The sequence below is a fragment of the Haemaphysalis longicornis genome, unplaced genomic scaffold (assembly GCF_048455015.1).
Source record: "Haemaphysalis longicornis isolate Haplotype H1 unplaced genomic scaffold, Haemaphysalis longicornis Haplotype H1 scaffold_118, whole genome shotgun sequence".
Taxonomy (NCBI): domain Eukaryota; kingdom Metazoa; phylum Arthropoda; class Arachnida; order Ixodida; family Ixodidae; genus Haemaphysalis; species Haemaphysalis longicornis.
In genome coordinates this window covers 108,017-129,504 of record NW_027526223.1, presented here as the reverse complement: position 1 = coordinate 129,504, position 21,488 = coordinate 108,017, and positions in this window count along the sequence as shown.

Genomic DNA, 21,488 nt, shown 5'->3' with positions numbered 1-21,488 from the left:
TTGCCAGGTTATGTGACCTTGCCGGTGCATTGCAGTTGAGGAAAGTTTGAGAACATAGCCTGCTTTGATACAAGCTGCCTGTTCCCTGTGGGGATAGATTTCAGAGCTGTGGGGTGCTTATTTTGCAAATTGATGAGTATCATTATTAGCAGTGGTCTCTAGCTTCATTAATATTAGTGCCTTTGTTTTGTTGGCATCTTTTTTCTTTTTTTTCTTCTTTTTCTTTTTTTTTTTGCGGAAAAGTGGTAGAGTAAATAAAAGTTCGACGTTTTGCCGGACCTGTTTCTTTAATTGTCACAGCAGAGGTGTCATGCGTAAAAAATGAAGTACCAGAGGTGAGTACAAGACTACTTTCTCGCAAGATATACTTGTGACTTTGCAGTGAAATGACATCCACAGGAGTTGGAGCCCCACTACAGCTATTCTAAGTGGGCTGCCATATTTTGTACACCATACACATAAAACTTCCTTGTCCGTCGAAGTTGAATATCAGATCAGTGATTGAGTTACCATACTTTCACGCGCATTACCCGCACCAAAAATGTGAAAATTTCAGTGGAAAAGTATGGGTGCGGATATTACGCGGTGTTTTTCCTTTAGTGCAGCCTCACGGCAATTGCGCGTTGTACCGTGAAGCTCCTACGCAGTGACACTAAGCCTTCCATGGCAGCGATTGCACAAAACATACAAGGACAAGGAAGAAAAAACCAGGATGGGCACACTCTAACTGAATTTTATTTTTGAATCGTGACTTTCGCCTTGCAGTCAGTGTATTCTACTTGCTATAAATACATGCTTTTTCTGTCTGCATAGTATGTGATATGTTGCGTGAGCAGTAGCTTTGGTGCAGCCTTTCCTGTATCAAGTGTGCGGGCACTATGCGAGGATTTTTTTTTTCTTCTCTGGCGGGCTGAAAGTGGGGGTGCGGATTATATCCAGGGGCGGGTTATACGCGCAAAAATACAGTAGGTTACAACAGTACGGTAGGTTACAGCGCCAACACGTTTCGCTAGCCTGTAGTGTTCTAATTTGTGCTAATGATGGTTAGCATGGTGGCACACACCAAATGGCTTTGTGAATGCATACCGCTTAACGACCTGAATGACAACTGCACATTCAGTCATAACAGGATCGCACCAAGATGGACCCTGAGCATCAGGCCAGCCCCTGCCTGGACCCGCCTTGACCACGCTACAGTTGAAGTGTCACACCCCCAGGCAGAAAAGGATTTCCTAGCGAAGTACTTGGATAGATGAAAGGCACACGCAACCAAATTTTGCGGAGTATATGCTCTCTATCCCAAATGAAAGGGCATCACTTAATACACCTTGAACTGAAACACTTTATCTGATGGGGCCCTAGAACATTTGAAAGCAGAATTTTTGGATATACCCAGCCTTAAGTAAGCAGCCAGAGCGAACGCTGGCCAGGCCCCTCGGGTCCTCCCGGGGCGTCTGAGCAGGGACGACCGCAGCCTGCTGCTCCGACTGCGGCTCAGCTGCTGCGACGTGGCAGTCAGACTGCACCGCCAAGGCCGCTGCTCCTCCCCCTCCTGTGCTGTGCCCACAGTCCCGAGCCCGAGACGCTGGAGCACCTGCTATGCTCCTGCCCGGAGTTTGCAGCACACCGGGGAGTGCTGCAGACTTCGCTTCAGCGTCTTGGGCTGCCCTACCAGCACCTCGAGAGCCTACTGTTCCCGACGGGCCCCGCCGGAACCCGTCGCGACGTCTTCCGCCACCTGCTCATCTACCTGGAGGCCGCCGGTCTCAACAAGCGCCTGTAGACGGCCGTCTGCTGTCCGCGCCATTGCTGCTGCTGCTTCGCTTAGCTTTAAGTAGAGGCTAGAGGCTCCACGTTTTAATTTCCTACCTTACCCATCTCTTTCATCACCCCTTTTCTCCTCTAATCTTTCATCCTCCCCTCCTCCCCCCCCCCCCGCACTGGGTTGTATGCAGGTGAGCCCCCAGCTGGGCTCAATAATATTCCCAGTGCATTTCCTTTCCTTTTCTTTTGAACCACTTAGTAGTAGTAGTAGTAGTCACGTAATGCAAACTGACCAATGACCTACACGGTGACACGTAACAATAGAGCGGCACTAGCAGAGTGCAAGTGACAAGCCCGCCGAGACGAGAAACATTTCCGATCCTCCTCCATCACCATTTGCAGTGGCTTGCAACAGCTTTGCCGGATGTCCACTTTCGCAAGGAGGGATGGAAACCAATTTTTTTTTTTCTTAATTCAAACTAATATGATATTGTTACATGGCGGCAGGACTAAAAGACAATCGATGGTTAGTGTGGAGTGATCTATTTACTACAAGAAGGAATCTATTTACAATGCAGCCATGACGGCTCGAGCTGAGTGCGTGCCACACAGGGTCCCCTGGAGCTATATGCCAGTGTCCACTTCTGCTTCCTGTAAAAGTTCCCCCTCGTCGATTGGGACCTGGCCAGGTCGAGGTCACAGCACTTGAGTGGGTGCAACGGTGAGAAGATGGGAATGTATAGTGAAGCCCTTGCCACTACGGATGATGGCAAGCTTGATTAACATTGGGCCCGGAACAGCAATGCCCGCCTATGCCCCCTTGAGACACGCCGGAAAACAGGGCAGGGGAATGGCATCGTTGTCACATTGTGGCTGATCCCGTCTCGTCTGATCTTGGCGGGTGATTGGCTGAAGACATGGGGCTGGGGAATGGGTGCGTCCATGGCTCACAGGCGGCTGGGGCGACCGACACAATCCAAGAGCTTCAAGGAGAGCTTTTCAGGAGCCAAGACGGGGTAAAGCTGGGGAACCAGTTTGGGGATGAAGATTGCACCCTCCACCAAAGGTAACAGAAGTGAACTAAAGTAGAAGTGGACACTGGTCCATTGCTCCAGAACTTCTTTATTTGGCAGAGTCTTCCGGGAGTGGAGCCTTCTTACAGGTAGCCACGTGCCGTCCTTGTTGCTACCGCTCTCTCAACCAGCAGGATCCAGGGGACCTACGCCGACGATGATGAAGCACTGTGTGGCACGGAGTTTGAGCTGCGTGACGCCTATCATTCTTTGTTCCATACATCGCCCGTTGCGCCGACCTCAGTTCGCTTTTCACTTGGTGGCCGAGAGAGAGAGAGAACAACTTTATTTTGTGCCTGGTGGGAAAAGGAAGAGGTTGGAGATCCTCCTCGGCCGAGGTGCGAAGCGTCCGCTCCACATGTCATCACCGTCAGAATGCATTGGTTGTGTACTATTTTTTTTTTTTTTTAGTGACAGAGGTAGCTTTTTTTATTGTTTGTTCATGCTTGCTGAGTACAACTCCGAGTGCTGGGTCTGACGTATCAAGGACACTTCCTCGAAAAACTGTCCTCGAAAAACTGTGGAACATTCACCCAGGTAGCCCACCTAATCAAGAGAGTGACGAGCAAGGAACAGAATGATACTCGCCCTGGTAATTAGAATAACCTACGGCACAGTGTACCTGGGGCTAAATATCACTGAAATGAAGAAACTTGACATTATACATCGTCAATCCTATAGATTAGCATTGGGACTACCAGCCAAGGCCTTCACAGAAAAGCTTCTCCCATAAGGGGATGCACTACGAGCAGCAGGAGCTCAATGAGGTGCAGAAAGCCAGCCAAATCAATAGACTCAAGCTTACCACTACATGCCAAGCTACCCTGCACCTTTTTGGGCCAAGTGTGAGAGCCCAAAACCAAAAATGACGCATCCTCCACACCTTGAGCTGACACATCATGGTTGGAAATGTCCCACGATACATGCATCAAGCTTACCACAATTGACGAAGGGAAGCCAGGGTCAAGACCTTGAAGAGAGCCCGCAGCAAGGATGGCTAAACAATTTCTGGCTGCCTTCAGCGTACTGTACAAAGCATCCTTATTGTTTGGTTTTTTTTATTTCTCTTATTCTCGAACGTTGCAAACTGGGTAGTAGTGAGAGCTGCTCCCGAAGCCGTGAATGCTCGGGCTCAGCAAGACAATTAGGGGCACTCTGGTATCCTCGTTATGAACTGCTCCAAAGGCCTCCTAATAAATGGAAGGCCGCGGCTGCCTCTATCGCAGCACCGTGAGGGTAAATGCAGACCATTAGAAAAATAGTGCAACAAAAATATACCCAAACAAAACGAAAAGTCACTAAATATGTCGAGGGCAAAAAAAAAAAAAGACGGCCAGAAAAATGCCAAAGCGCTGCTTTGGGGGCAGCCTTGGGGCCCGCATGAGTGGTGGGGCCTCTCCATTCTCCAGCCGCGGATTTGGCTGCCGAGCCCGCGCGTGCAGCTGTATAAGGAGGCGGGCGTCGTCCCCAGCCGCCTGGGCCACCGTGAAAGAAGGCGGCAGCAAGCTCGTCTTCCCCCTCGTTGCCCTTCAGCCCGATGTGTCAGGGCATCCACTGCTGCCGCAGCCGGGCGCCCCTATCGGCCAGCCGGGCCGCCTTCGCGCGCACGCCCGCATCAGCAGCCAGCGCGGGTAGCCCTTCTGTCTCCGCTGCAGGAGCACCAGCTGGAGTCGCTCAGCAGGGCGAAGAGCTCAGGGGCTGGCTCTAGTCCAGCAGCAGCTAGAGGCGCAGACTTACGCCCACCATCTAGGCCTTGGCTGAGGACGCGGCGAAGCGCAGCCGTGCCTGCCTGAAGGCCTCCACCAGTACGTCGGCCTCTGCGGCCGAGCCCTGTCGCTCGGAGCCGTAGTAGTCCATGGTGTGGCCCTCTAGGTCACCCCAGGCAACGGCCAGGGACAGCTGCAGCTTTCCGCCGTGGGGCATCGGCCGCTTGCTGCGCAGGCCTGGGATTTCCAGGTTCACCGTGGCCGCAGGGCAGGGAACCGACCGGGGGGGGGGGGGGGGGGGGGGGGTCTTCAATCAACAGAGGCCGCATGCTCCGTCCACCTGTTCCTACAAAGCGAGTAGGCCGACCTCTAGTGCGTTTAGGGTCTATTGCGAGTCACTCTGTTAAACGGATGGTCCACCTGTTGTTTCCCATGCGGATGACGTGACCCGCCCACGTCCATTTCCTTCGTTTAATTTGAACTAGAATGTCTTCAAACGTAGCCTGTTCCCTTATCCACGCGGCTGGTTTCCCATTCCTCAGCGTGACCCCTATAGCAATCTCCTTTCCCTATCCCGTTGGGTAGATCTATGTTTCCTCTCACGTTGCTTAGTGAGGCCCCAAGTTTCTGCCCCGTACGTCATTACTGGAAGAACGCACTGGTTGAATACCATCTTTTTGAGGGACAGAGGAAGCGTACTAGTTATAATATCTGGATTCTGATTCCGCGGGTACTTTCTTTTTGATGGTTGGGTCAGCAGGTATCATTTTCGCGAGGTACACGTACTCGCCAACTGTTTCCAACACTTCATTGCCTACCTCAAAGGCTCGTGTTTTTGCATGCTGATTTGGACATTACTTTGTGTTGATTTTCAAGCCTGAAGCCATACTTACCCAGTACAATTGGCAACGCATGCCCTGCAAATCCCAGCTTTTTTGACTGAACAGGAAGATGTCGTCTGCAAACATTGGGTGGCTGAGATATGCCCTGTTAACTCTGACCTCGTTTTTCTCCCCCTAAGGTTTGTGAACGCATTCAAACTTCATGCCGAAGATGGGCGATCTTCTGCGACTCAAAACCTGCGCTTCAATCGCTCCAGTCAGCCCTGTGCCGTGGACCTCATGAACAGCTGCTGGCCGAGATAAGACTACTGTACGACCGTGCCACCCAAGCGGGTCATGACATTGCCTTTCAGTGGCTTCCCAGTCATTGCGGCATTGTCGGAAACGAAAGTGCGGACGCTGCCGCACGCTTGGCACACCAAAAAACGGAGACCATATCTATTCCGTTATCTAGTACGGACGCCGCTAGGAGTCTCCGAAAACTTGCTCGGGAGACCACGCTATCGAAATGGAGCACCCAAGAGTTCACGAGTGCTCGTATCCATGCCCTGGACCCCCATCTCCAGCGCCCCCTCCCATTAGGCCTCCCACGATCTGATGCAACCATTCTTTGTCGCCTCTGGCTTGGAGTCGCATTCACAAATGCTTACTCCTATTTGATTGGAATGGCAGCCAGTGAGGCGTGCGAAGTCTGTGAAACACCAGAGACCATACGACATGTCCTCTGCGATTGTCCACGGTTTTCAACCGAACGCAGCCAGCTCTCCGCGACTCTACGAAAATTAGACTCTCGGCGCCCGTTCTCTGAGTAGACAATCCTGGGCCACTGGCCTTCTCCGTCGACTGCGGACAAGGCGACAAAAGCGCTCCTGTGTTTCCTCAAAACGACGGAATTGCACAAAAGACCTTAGACAATGTCTATAGTGTCCTACCGCTGGGCACACCACTCCACTCTGTCCGTACCTTTCCCCTTCTTTTTCTATTTTCCTCTTTTTCCTCATTCTTCCCCTTTCCCCCGTGCAGGATAGCATACTAGGCCGTAGCCTGGTTAACATTCCTGCCTTTCCTTTACTTTTTCTCTCTCTCTCTTTTTCTCCGGACAGGCTTGGGGGATTTTGTGTCCCCTTGCTATAGTGAACTAGAATGCTTGGGCAAGTATTCTAGTTCACTATACCCTTGCTTCCCTTTTGCATGAAAAACGTTTACAGGTTGTGTGATGGAGCTGGATAGTTCCGGGGCATCCGTCGTATATATAAGAGCGCAATGTACGGCTAGCTCCCCTACTCCATGTTCACGGAACGCTGTTATTACTGCTTTTCTGGGCACTAAGTCGAACTTCGTAATCAATGAATGCCATATACGGCGGAGCATTAAACTCTGGGCACTTTTCGATTAACTGGTTGATAGCGTGAATATGGCCTAATATTGAGAAGCCCTTCCTGAAAGTGGCCTGTTCTTGTGGCTGTTGAATGTCCAAAGGGGCGCTTATGCGATTGATAAATAATTAGTAGCTAAGGGAGAGCAAGCTGATGGGCGTGTAATTTTTAAGCTCTTTCGCATCACCTTTCTTAGGTAGGAGACCTAAATTCGCATGTTTCCGCGCCTTTGGCCCCATTAGAGACCTCAATCACGGCGAGTACAGGGCTGCAAGCTTTGTTAAACAAGCACAATGTGGCCGCTGAGGCACAATATATCAGCCGTAATCCCATCTTCTCCTGCAGCTTTGCCTTTCTTCATTGCTTGGAAAGCCGTTGCAACCTCATTGGTGGAACCTGACCGACACCAGTTGCGGAAAACTTGACTTTAATTTAGTGGCACAAACGAACAGTTTCGTGTAGAATTCCAAGGTTATTTTAAGAATATTATCAATAGTGTGTGATGTTGCTATTGGCGTCCCGCAGTGCATACATTTTATTTTTGCCAAGAGTGAGCTTTCTTGTAGTCGCTCATAAGCCTCCTCCGTGTTGCAATGTTCAACTATTGCAACATTGAAGGCGTGGTTGCCACCTGAATATGGTTCGCACAATTGCCGACAGCTTAAACAACAAAAGCCAAGAAAAAAAGTAGCATTACCTGGGTCTTTGCTTTGAACCGGGGTACAACGTACTGTGGAACCAACACGCATCCACTGTACATTCACCGGCTTTGATTTTACCTATAGAAAGAGGTGGACCTTGTGATTTCGTTGTGTCCCTCGAGATTAAATCGTGTATCAGAGACGATTATTGAGGCCTATAGGAGCCGTTTGACCGCGGTAGTTTCAGGGGTAGCAAAACGCGTGAATAGAGCGGATTTTCACGGCTTGCCGGCGCAAAAACGGGGAAGAGACGAAGAACAATGCCCCGCCTTGTGTATATACCTAACCCCGAAGGAAAAGGAGAAGAAATTAGGCAAAGGGAGAAAAAAAAAAAAACGACGCTAAGGAAAAAATGTCATCCCGATGGCATTGCAACGCCTTCAATGTTGCAATAGTTGAACATTGCAACATGGAGGAGGCTTAAGAGCGACTACAAGAAAGCTCACTCTTGGCAAAAATAAAATGTCGTCCCGTTGCCGCTGAGACGCCACAATCGCAGCATAGGATACCAGACTACAGGAGTATTTTAGGAGGCTATATTGCGAATATAGCCAAGTTTGTGTACTCTAAGAAGGAGCTTACCGGGGAAACTGGGCCAGCCCTTAGCGCACAGTGCTAAAAAACAGGGAAAACTACACGAGGGGAAGGGATGGTAATTAGAGGACACAACCCAACCAATGGAGGCTTACATTGTGCACTCTCTGCAACATTTGTACAGTGCCGGATGCATGTAAACCGTTGCTACTAATTTCGCTACCACAGCTTACCATCTGAAAGACCTTGAGGAGAGCCCACAAGGCAAGAATATTTAGGGGGGGGGGGGGTGGAGATTAAACACCCAGTGCGCGGGCGCGGCCGAGCGACCAGATAGCGGAAAGTTTTTGATTAGCGTGTTTCCGCGATTTCCCTAGTACCGTGACCCTGCTTAGCATGTGCGCATTCATTCCGGCAGGGTAGCTATAGGCCCAGTGACAGGCGGTCCTCTTCCACTTGGCCGTGCATTTGTTCCAGTGAGAAGTGAATCGCTTCGCCGTGCCCGCACGTGCATGGGCAGTCGAGTCCCAGTACATACGGTACGCACCGCACGCGCGGTAAGCTAAAACTCTCTAATGCCGCAATGGAAGCTAACGCGGACTACAAGAGGCGGCACTCTCATGGACCAAAATGATAACGGCCACAGGTCACTCCGTAGCCGTGAAGTGAAATGCCGATCGAAGCCGCCCCGCAGTTTCTTCCTCCCGCAACAGATGCCGCTAGTTTAACCTAGGCCAAGCACTTGTGACGTTATTTGGCCGCCCTAGGAAACGATGTTTCCATTCCTATGTTTTTCTCACTGGGGTGCCTAGCGCAAGGGTGACGCAACTAGATAAGTTGACCTGCGAAATATTTGGCAAGAGTCAAGAGGGAACACGTACGCAGTAAACTTTACAAACAATGAAGGAGATGACTTGTGCTCGGTAACAATCAATACGGATGAAACTAGCTCTGCGCAGGAGGCAGCAATCGCGCTTGGCACCACTGCACCACCGGATATACCCAAGAACTGGTAACCGTTGCCGCTGACTCGCAGGCGGCCTGCCGTAACTTTCAAAAGGGTCGTATTTTAGCAGTGGCACTTGCGATAGTATCCACGACTTTAGATGCACAATAAACCCGTTATATATCTGCCCCGTATGCGCGCCGGCGCGCGAGTCCGTGATGAAGTGGCATATACCGAAGCCCGATGACAGTCACGCCGCCTTCAATCCACATAGGCCCTCACCGTTTTTTCATCCCCAAATGTAGCAGGGACAAACTAAACCATTATTAACTCTTACGAAGATACCCGCCGCTCCACCCGAGTCTAAATAAAGAAGAAGCCAAGCAGTTCGAAGACTGCCGCGTACTTGGGCCAGCCACCTGATACGATGCTATAGGTTTTTCTGCCGCTATAGGTCGCGGCAGCTAGGTCACGCCCCGTTCACGGACACCTGCCCCTTCTGCGTGACTCTTGCATCAGAAGATAACGTTGGACACCTGTTGTGGACTTGCTAAGGTCTAGGAAGCGCCCGTACGCAACGCCTCCGAGGTGAGGGCTCCATCCTGGGAGACCCCCAGATCTTAAGCGTGGGTCTCTGGGATTTTTGCGTGGAACAAGTGCAGTGTTGTACCTTCAAAACTTCCTGTTATGCCGTAGGGCAATCCCTCTCAATTAAAAAAAAAAACGAACTCATGCCACACTGCCCACAGCTTCATTACATACTCCTGAAACACTTCAGCTACGACTGCAACTTCTGCTATGACAGACCTTTATTAATCGGTCGAAAACGTACACTTTTCTTTCCCTATATAGTTATTTTACATTAACTAGCTCCAACCAACAATATTGCTATCAGAGAAAATGAGATTGACCTGCGAAGATTTAGTCAATCCCGTACTCGTTGAAAGAACTATAAGTAAATAACCACGACTGGCCGTTGTGAAAGGAGGAAGAAGAACCACAGCCATGGTGGACAAAAGTGAGCTGTTGGAAGGCTCGCCGTCCCCCGAAGTAAATCCCAAAAACAAGTCCAGAGTTCCAGGTGGAAAGACCAGAGGTGGTCCGAAAGGGTCGCTCACACATGGGCACAAGCAGAAGAAAAGACTGGTCCGCGAACTGCAGCCCTTTCCAGCGCAAGAGCAGCTGACTGCGCGAGGCCACGTCGACAAGGGTCAGCTGAGCCCTCCCGGCCAGCTTGAGAATGGTTTACCTAGTAAGACTTCACTCAAGGTACCACCTGAGCGGTGCACCAGCCATTTGAAAACAAATGGAGCCCTTGGGGCCTTGCAGAAACAACGACGATCTATCCTCAAGAGCGCTTTGCACCGTGTGTTGCCACCTCTGGCCCTGTCCGCACCGGACCAGAGTTCCTGTCCGAAGGCGCTGTCCCGGCGAAGTAAGACACAACGAGAGCTCATCGCAGATCCCGAGTCGAAGGCGTCATTTGCTGCGCATGGGCGACGAAGCAGCGTCATCGACCACGCAGCCGACGTAGCTGAGAACGACCGAGAAGGGGACAAGCCCGATTTGGCGATGACGCAGCTGAAACAAACCACACGACAATTTCTCGATGGCGACGTCTGGGGGAAGCGCCAGGAAGATCGTCAAGATTTGCCTGAAGTGCGAGCTATGCAATGCAGATTTGAGTGTCCTGAGTCTGTGATTGGCTCGCCTACATCCCACACGCAGCTTCCTGAAGCCTCCAAGCCAGCACGGAGAACCTCGCGCGAGGAAGCAAGCGGAGTCTCGCATTTTCTGGCTTCATTGGCGGGACCGATACGAAGGCAACGAAGGCAGGCAGTACCTTTTCATCCGTGCGGTCGCCTTGAGGAGCGGTGGGCAGCCTCCCAGGAAGACCAGCAGAATGTCCACGACCAGAGCGTGCATGATCCGCATTCGGTTCAAATCTATGGCGCACCGAGAGAGGCTGACTGTTCACAGCCCCTAGATCCAGAACACCTATCGATTCAACCGTCAGTAGCCAGTTATCTCATCGTACTCGAGCGCTACCTTGGATTGTCCGAGCGCCACCGCCAATCAGGAGTGAGGACTCAGTGGGCGGACTGCATCAGCCGGGCAAAAACCGCCTGCCTCGCCCTCGCCATCCTCGCCACGGCTGCACTCTGCGCCTCAATTCTCTATACCGTCAACCAATATGACGCTACAACGACCTACACTCTCGTTGACAGCGAGGATGAAAGCCTACCCACTGTTAGTCCGATCGATGAAAGTTCTAAAGACCGTTCCATTACCGAGGTGATGAAATCGTCGGATAAAGATGGCGTAGGCGCAAGACATCTTATCGGAATTGTGATTGATACAGGAGGTGCCGTACTGCCACGTAATTCTACTAACGAAATCACGGCAGAACGTGAGTTAACAACTGCCGGATGAAGTAGCGCGGCCGCTTGTTGGTGGTGGATGACCACCCCCTTACTTTTAGTACGGAAGACAGAAGGATACCAGAGAACTTTTAGGGCCGGAAAACGTCATCCCATTGTGTATTTTCCACTGTAGTCTGTAAAATGAACTAATGTATATTAAAGCGATCGGTTAAACCGAAAACAGTAAGCCGGCTCCTGTCCATGAATTGTAAAAAAAAATAGGCTAATATTGCAGCACCGCCTTAAGTAATAGAATTGAAGAACTTACACACGTTCGAAAAACAGACCTTGTTGCACCACCATAAAGGACGTATTTTACGGGATGGTCGCTCCCATATCGTGCTTTACTTCAGTGCACTGATTTTTGTTCTGTATGGCGTTAAAAGAGTCCTCGGTGTATTTATGCCTGGATAGGTGCTTTGGCTGGAAAGCCTGGCGATGCTTATTATAACTTGCTTACTGCCGCGTCGCCTTTGAATTTCTTTCTTTGCTTTGTCATGTTTGTTTTTTTGACGCGAATCGCCTTGAACGAGTGATTATATGGTTAATGCGCCGAAGCTACACAGCGAGGAGGCGCGCCGTATTGAGGGGTAATTTTGACCACCTGTGGATCTTTAACGAGCGCCGAAATCGTGAACGCACGGGCATTTTTCGCTTCTCGCCTCCATCAGAAAAGCGGCCGCCGCGGCCGGGAATCGAACCCGCGTCCTTGAGCTCAGCACCACAACGCGATAGCCACTGAGCCACCGTGGCGGGTGAATTGCTTAGTTTTCGTTTCTTCGTCCTCAAGTGAGAATTGCGTCAGCAAGTAGCCACAGCTTGCCTAGAAACCTGGACATGTACGGCTGGTGTGACTGCTGTGACCCCGGGGTAGCGTGGTTGAAACGGACCGTGGTTGGTGTCGTGCCGGGGCAGTCGTGAGGACGAAATCGAAGAAAATTTTATGTACAAGTATTTACATCTCGATCTCAGTGAATAGCCGCTCCGACCCTGCACGCGAGAGATTAAATAATCAGCAAGCGGGGTCCGTCTGCCTTCACCCTTTTTCTCAGCGGCTGTCAGGACCGTACCAATCACAGAATAAATATGGCACTGAGAGCAACGACCAGACTCTCGCACAGAGAGGGCACGTTTCCCCGTCCCATAATGAATGTCCAGTTGACTCAGGTGAGGAATTTTTTTTTTTTTCAGCTACAACTGCAACTTCTGCTCTGGGATGCCCGACACCCTGTACCACATGGTGTGGGAGTGTAAAGGTGTCACCGAACTACGTGAAGTCATCGCACCGACACAGGAGCTGTGGGAGGTCGTGCTGACAAGCGATGTCCTGGAAAACCAGCGTGGCCTAGTGACCAGGGCCACTTGAGCTGCAGCTGGCCATGACATCCCGGACTAGGGACGCCACCCACCATTGATGACCGACAACCATCCCGCGCTCCTTTCTTCCCGTTCAATGGGAGCAATAAACGTTTTTTTCCTCCTGCTCCTCCACCGATGTTGAAGCATCGGAAGACGTCTGTGCTGCCCTCTGGTAATTTGGCGTCGGGCTGCTTGTTGAAGACAGCATCTTAAGTGTCGTCAGACACGCCACAAAGAGCAGGACGATGATACGCGGCACGCCGCTGAATAACACAGGAACCTCAGCTTGGCATTGAATGGGAGGCGTCTCGCGATGCTTTTTCCAGAACCTTCGCTGAACGTCGCCATTCATTAAGGTGTCCGGTCGCAGAAAGGGGGTTATGTCGAGAGGCAGCATACTTCGCCGCCGTGTCATTACGTATACGCCGGGCCATTCCCCGCGGAAGAGAATTGGAAGGGGGGGGGGGGGGGGGGGGGGCGGGGGGTGGAGGACACCCACCCGACTTTAGGTTTTGGTGGTCAATCCGCGAATTTCGAATATCAATTTCACGACAACTTGTTCTCGTGTGTTGCAAAGTTCAAGTGTTTCACGGCATGTACTATTGTCCATTCGCGTTTCCAATTCATTGTGTAGTGAATTTGGTAAAGCGGGCACTTTAGCTCCTCGCAGCTCCCGATTCCCGGCCAATTCCCGGAGTGGCTGTCTGCCCCGAAGAAAGGAAGTACGACAACTTGTTTTCCACTGCAAACAAAGCGCGTGGGTAGCACAGTAGTAGCACAGTGGACTGCTACATGGAAACTCTGCTTTGTACCTCATCGCACCCCACATGTTTTATTCAACAATAACAACAAATAGAAGCTCGGTTTTACGGGTACAGATTTGTCTTAACATGTAATTGACATAATTTGTTTCTGAATCCTTCAGATAACACAAGAGTAAGAGCCGTTTTCGCTAATCATACTCTCTCCATAGATGACCACGCTTCACTGCAGAGCAGGCAATGTTGGAAGGCCAGCTTGGAAAAACAAAGCTTACACCAATAAACTGAAGGTCCGCTTCGCCTTTTAAAGCAAATGCATTGCTCAGAAGACATTCTGTTTGGAGCAATTTAAGACGTCTCATATAATAAATTCAAGGAAGCTTGCGCTCGCGCACAAAAGTTGAATGGCGAAGCTGTTTTAGTGAGTGCTGCCGGGCACACAGTAAGGTTTCAGTATAATTGTTTATTTGCGTGTTTGTGGTCCTAGTAATCGTCATGATATGCATTTGAAGAGGTCGTTGTGTTCTTCGAGGCGAGTAGTAGCTGCAAAGTCATCCACAACACTGTGCACTTCCGCCAGCTTAACTGTCGAAGCTTGCACTAAGTCGCGCAAGGCTTGAACAATAGTGAAGCTGTAGGATTCCTTTATGCGTGAGCCCTGAAGGATATATCATAACGCATTAGAAAAAGGTCGCATTTGTTTATTTACTTGTTCCGTCGTTACTTTGCACAGTGCTAGTAGTAGTCATCGTCATATGTATCGACAGCGTTGCGTTACTCATACCAAACATTACACGCGTGGTAGCGATTGACGACAGTCTTTCTTGGGCTACTTAAACCGAGAAATTTTGGTCTGTCTGTATGTCTGTCTGTCTGTCCGTCCGTCTGTCTGTCCGTCCGTCTGTCTGTCTGTCTGTGACTTGATTCAGCCACCCGGCCAAAGTAAAATTGATATTGCGATTGCGCAATAGTCTTATGTACTCACAGCCGCATGTAAACGCCTAAGCCCAGTTTATATGTTCATACTCGTCAACTTTGTTGAAGAACAAGAAATTACGCAAATATAAGACCGGAAATTAGTACACAAGGGATACTTACAGTGTTCCTTTATTAACAAATTCATGAATGCTTGGTTTTTCGATAGCAAATGATATTCTACGTCTACTGCAGAAAACCGCCGCCTCCTGGCGGCTTATGAAAAATCACGCGGCAACAGCAACGAAAGGTTCCACTAGCTAGGTTCCACGTTCTGCTTGTAACGCACATGGAGCACGGCCACGCGGCTCTATAAACCTTCTAGTCGGCCGCCTCTATTCACGCGCGTCTCCGCCGTACTGCAGCGCTGGCATCGAGGAACCCGGCCTGTTGCAGTGGAACGCGGTAAATTCAAATCAACTTGCGCACACCTTCAGTGTGTTTACCTTGGAATGAGCGCCACGGTACAGGAACAGCATGAGAGGTGAGCGGGGAAGCAAAGGGGGGCATTTCCTTGGCAAATGTCTACATAGACTATCGTCTTTTGACGACATTTGCAACGAAAGGAGCAGATAAGCGGCCACTTTTTGCTAAAGCCACTGCGCGAGCCGTGAATTCGGCGCTCGCCGCGAGGCACGCGCTCACGAGCGCTCGACACTTTCTCGCTCCTCATGGTTTTCGTTACTTTTTTTGCTAAAGGCACTGCGGGGGCCAGGAACACTAAATGGTCGGCGCGAGCCACACGCTCTCCGGCAATCGGCAATTTCGTTGTATTTTTTTTCTGCAACACAGATGAGCACGAACACTCCGCTGCTAAAAATAACAAGAGTGCTTGTTCGCTGGATTGGGCACTTCTTAATAAAAAACTGTTTCTCCGTGGCTGGCGTCGTCGTCGGACGCGACTTCATAGCGTCTTGATTCGCCAGTGACTTTCGTCGTAGGGTTTGGCAGCAGCCGAATTGCGAAGCTCGGCGTGACGCGTGCTTAGATCACGTATCACCCGTGAAACCTAGCGAGCATCGACTCAGTAGGCTTGTTGAGCCACGCAGTTGATCTACGGATCGCCGAAAGCCTTGCGTGAACCCTCCCGAAGGCGACAATTCAGCCCACGACTACACGAACTCGGCCCAGTTCCCCCATTTCCCCCCTAAACGTGCGAAAGCCGACCTATTTGTGTACGAAGGTTCACAACACATGTCTAGTGTCTATTGCTTCTTCTCTACGTGTCTACTATTGAGAGCCCTTGGTAGGCCTATACAGCCTTATCGTCGGATAGCCGCAATATTGAACGATACGTGCTGAAAACCAAGGTCATTCGTATTGTATATCAATCTGCATGGTAGTAGTGGTAGCAGTAAGAAGCAGCTATTTAGCAATGAAGTAGGTGATGACTTTACAACTGAAAGCGTTACGTTAGTGCTAACGCCAGGTAGGCACATTCCGACGTTCGCAGTGCGTAAACATAACATGTTTTCCGTTCCCATAACCGGTACTTCTGTGATCACTGCGGTCAATTGTAAACAGACTCCAGACTCGTTCTCTAACCTTTTGTCGCTCCCTCTGTTGACAGAGCGCGGCATAAACATGCAGTTTGAGGCAAAGGTTTGGTGACATGCCCCATGTTTTACTTGCGGAATAAACCCGCCGCGGTGGCTCAGTGGCTAAGACGTTGTGCTGCTGAGCATGAGGACGCGGGTTCGATTCCCGGCCGCGGCGGCCGCTTTTCTGATGGAGGCGAAAAGCAAAAACGCCCGTGTGTACGAGATTTCGGCGCACGTCAAAGATCCCCAGGTGGTCAAAATTCATCCGGAGCCCTTCACTACGGCACGCCTCATAGCCTGCGTTGCGTCGGCGCGTTAAACCCTACAATCAATCAATCAATTACTTGCGGAATAAAAAAACGAAGGAAGCTTACACAAACGCTAAAGACATCAAGCTAGCGAAGCTGTACGCAACCTTCACGACAGTTTAAGTGCACTATTCCAGCCGATTTCCTTCTTCTCTGCCGCAATGACTTTTACTCCATCATTGTTTCTATAAGGGTGGGCTTCCTTCACTCTTTTAAAAGCGATAATCTTTGGACATCATCTTGCAAAGCGTACGATATGACGTCTGTTTCTCGTTCCGAGCAAGTGTTTCTACGATTACAACGGGCGCAGGAGTTTTTTTTTTTTTTGGACAATCTTGGCAAGTCTGCCTAAGTGGGTTAGCCTTGCTTGACAAACGTGCACCGGGGACGCTGGGCGGTGACGTCGAGGCGCACACACAGGAGCGCTCGGCATTTTCTTGTTTTTTAAACTGTCGAATGGTCGCCGAAATCTTAGCCAATCATCCTAAGTGGGTATGCTTGGCTTGAAAAACGTGCACAGCGTACGGTGGGCGGCCGCCGCGAGGCCCGCATTCACCTGCGCGTGCTGGGCAATTTTTTGGTAATTTTAGCTGCGGACACGAAAAGTTACGATTTGCTAAATAGCTTCTCTGCTAAAAGGCACCGTTGCCAGTTGTGGTGCTGTATCTACGCTCAGGGCTTAAGTCCTGCAACCGTGGAGCCCCAGCTCGGAAAGGATGGTTCCCGTGGCTATCCGAAGGTGGAGCTTCCAGCTACAGGGTTACGTGTGTTGCCTCTAAAACGTAAGCGTGCTCTTTGTCATTTTACGCAATGCAGGATTGTTCAAGGGCCCAGAAAAACGTCCCTGAAGTACCACTGGCGTTTACGGCACTGGTGCATCGAAGGTTATATAGAACTAGTTGGGATGTTGTGTAAACGGTCTTGAGGGAGGGAGAGAGGGAGACAAATATTGTATTGAACTTTGAAACCGGCTCACACAGGAACGCGTCGTCTTGAGATCTTCCTTCCAAAGACTTCCTGAGTTATTTTGTTACAGAGACTTTGTGCCCGCCGCCCATCCCTTCTCTGCGGCTACTGGCAGAATTTAGTGATAGCGAATTACGTCTTTGTACGTATTTTATTTATAAAGATGTCGTTGAACTACGCTTTTCTTCTGTTTTGTCTTAACTAGAGGAAAATCATTGAAGTAAGGTGGCTTAATCGAGTTAGTTTCTTGGCCAATTATCCGCTCGGTGTGTGACGTTTTATAAGTCTACAATAAACCATATGGGTGGGTAATGGCATAGTCCCGGACTTCGTAGAGTGATTATCATTTGCAGACTTTACTATTAAGAGGAAGACCTCTAGGACTTCAGTTTTGGTGAGTTAGATATGCGGTGGAACTCGTTGGTGGAATACCGAGGATCAAGCTTATATTGTCACGTAGCCAAAGACGACGCAGATGTCTTTAAGAAAAAAACAAGTTTATTGGAGCGAACTTGTGCTCCCCTAACAACTCAAAGAATACACAGCCGGCGAAACAGCAGTCAAGAAAGTGACGTGCGTAGACTGGTGTCGACGATTCGAATGCCGCGGCATCTGCTCAGAGGGAATTTATCACTCGGCGCGAGGGTTTCTGGAATAGTAGAATTGTATCCAGAACACTGTAGATAAACAAAGATTATTCTAGGCTGTTCACGTTATATTGGAACGCTCTCCCTATGAGAAGAGATAACACATGCGGCACAGAAAGAAAGAACGGAACACGCGCCTCCCTTGGCACACACAACACCGATAACACAGACCAGCGCAGCCGGGAGGCAAAAGCAAAACACAAATAAACAAACCCAATGCATGGTTTGCGACAATATCATATCATTGTTAGACTTCGTCACTCGCTGCTACTTTGAGTCCTCCCACGAAGTTGTATGTGCGGCCTGGAATATTATTCTTGTCAGAAAATGTCGAGCATGTTCTTTGGAATGAACATGCTTATGCCCTGGCCTCTGTAGCGATAAAATGGCTAACAGATTGATCTGGGAACTAAGGCCAAAATTGATGGCGCGATTCTAAATCGCTCCCCACTTTTTCCCTTGTGCAGAGAACACAAGTTGTGAGAGCCTTGGGATAGCATATTTGAAGCAATGTTATGGAATTTCTTGCAGAAGCGTACGGAGCCGTATTCGCAGAATAGCCTGGTAGGCCCTAGAAAACCCCGCTATTGAATGTTGCAGTTGCGAAACCAAAAGGACCCAGGCATGAAACTGATACTTTACGTTGTAACCAGTAACTGACCTCTTCTATAGAATGTGGAAGCTTTTTATAGTGCTCAGCCGCTGAAACTTCAAGCGCCATTTTGGTTTTTACCGGCATGCGCACTTGGCAACGCGGCTGTGTGGTCAGTTCCCAAGTCGAGAATGTATCGTCAATTTCATTGTTACTTCTGCACATTGAAGGAAACCACATGACAGACTACACCCACGTTGTCCGTATGTACTTCTGACGGCAGCCTTTCTGCTGCTTTTTTATGTTTTCGATCGGCCTTTTTCTTTTTTTAGTTTTTAACAAATTCGTAGGGAGGATGTTAGCATTCTTAGTTTATCCGTTTTGGAACTCATACTCTTTAGGGTGAGGAATACTGTGTGGGGGTAAACAAGCAAAAAGCGTTGTGATGTTCCTGCCATGGAAGAAATTTCTGCTCCTAATATGTTAAGGAATGATACAACAATTGTGAGTTTGACGTCTTTGTGATGGGCACTTAGGTGAAAGTGAAGTTGTAAGAAATTTTGGGGGTTGTGATACGTGTGAAACTTTCATATTCGTATGAGTTTCTCCACTCCCGTGCAGCATATACCTTTGGAGTATCTGTAATGCGCATTTGTAAATATGTATACCTTAAAGCAAATCACACGCAGGTTACCATAAAAACTACTCAAACACTATGCTCGGTTTCATCTCACTCGTAGCAAAATATAACTAATACGTGTGGCTTTTTTAAACGCAGTCAATGAGTTCTCGGCTACGATGGGGCCCTTTTAAGTTCAAATATCCGGGTCCGGTATTACTGTGTACCGTCCAGGCACGGTGACCCAAGTCTCTCCTCTACCGCATTCGAAGCATAGACAGGAAGCAACGACATATTCGCGCGAATATCCTAGAACATGTGCTGTAGCTAAACGGAAAGCGCTAGATAGTTGCACATACGGCTGGTTTTGTAAGCGTGCTCGTGCCTCACACAAGGTAATAGAAGTAAAAGCTTAAACTACTGCTAAACATCCACTGGGTATATAAAAAAATATCGCCTATCCAGAGCGCAACTGCATTTTTAGCCATGGCCTGCTGACACGGGCCTGTATAATATTGCCGCGAACCATGTATGGGTTTGTTTGTCGGCTTGAAGAGGGTTTAGGGTTCATGTACCCCGCCCCTCCACCAGATCTCACGAAGCCAAAACCGACGCAGTTGTCTTCAAGGAAAACAAGTTTATTGGAGCGAACTTGTGCTCCCCTAACAACTCAATAAATACACATGCCGTGAAGCAGTAGTCAGCAAAGTGACGTGCGCAAGTGAGCGTCGGTGATTCGAATGCCGCGGTGTCTGCTCTGTAGGCTTTTATCTTTCAGCGCGAGCGTTTCTGGAACTGTCGATTTACATCCAGAACATTGTAGTTCAAAGAAGATTATTCTGGGCTAGTGACGTTAGGGCGAAACATTCTGCTTATCTGAATGAGAAGCCCGTGCGGCATAAAAAATAAAAAAATGGAAGACGTGCTGCTTGGGACACAGATAACAGACCCGGGCGTGGCGGGGCAGTAAAAACAAACAATAAATAAACAAACCCATACATGGTTCGCAACTGCGTCGTTTTTGGCTTCGTGACAATATCCATGACGTTGGAGCCACTGACTGGCCTCATATCTGCAAGGGAATGCCCATCTACACGTCAATTTTTTTATTCCCAGCTCTTTTCTCTTTCCTTCTTTCTCAATAAATCACCACCATCACCAGCAGCAAACGAGTAGAAGCGGTGCTTACCATCCGTGGAGGCAAGTGAATGTGGGCAGGCTGAGGGGTGTGTTTTCGTGCTGAAGAAGCCCTCTGTACGTCTCTTGTGTTTCTGTCCCTCATCTTGTGCTGCACTTCTGCACTTCGCTATGTGCCACCTCGCCCAAACCAATACTATGTTGAAGAAATTCGGGCAGGAAGGTGAAGAAACGAAAGTGATGGTAGCGACGCACACACGGGGTAGCATAAACGTAGGCGGATAAAGTAACTCATGGTTAAGAAGTTTCACCAAAGAAGGTGTTATAAGTATCGTCCAGCTTTTGCCTTGACAAGACGTGAGACACGTTTAGGTGTTCTCCACAGGAATTTTTCATCTGTTCGAGCTGTCGGCGAAGCACATTTGGGGGGGAATTGTTCGTTAATTCAACCTATGTGCGTGCTTCGGAAAGTTTTGTGATGTAAATGAGAGCCAGAAAGTTAAATTGTGGATTTTTCATCATATGTTTATTTTGTTACACATTAACTGTTTTTTTGTTGACTGATCCCACTTAGGCGGGCGTAGCGTTGTCAAATCCCGTATTTGTTAAGAGCTTTCGTGGCAGGTAACCAGAACTCAAATGATGTAAGGAAAGAGGAAAAACCGGATCCATTTCTTGCAAAAGTGAATCCAGTGAGAGCCTATTGTTCCCCGAAGTCGCTCTTGTGAATCGCTGAAGAGCTCCAGGTGGACAGAGGGAAAGAACTTCAACTAGGCTACTTCGACATGGACTTAATGGCAAAGAAAGACAGCTATTTTGCCACGACCTGGCGCCTATTCCGAAGGAAGAAAACTGATTACAATTGGGCCCACCGACCAAAGCCTGCTGAGGCCATTCGGCCGGCTGCAGAACGACATACCGAGTTGGTGGCTATCGACACACCACCAGTGAAACCCAAGAACCATTGGAATTTGAAAACAATGATTCGAGCTCCGTACAAGCCGCGAAGACACCTGCACAAAAGTGCACCAGACCATGTGATGTTTTCCCTGGCCTTGTCACCACCGGAGCAGAGTGCCCGATCTAAGACGATGCCAAAACGGTCGACTATTGAGATGCAACGAAAGATGCCTGATACTCCGAAAGATGACGGAGTAGCGTTCTCTATCCTGCTGCCGCAACACCTGGGGACGATCGAGAAGTGCATAAATCCGGTTT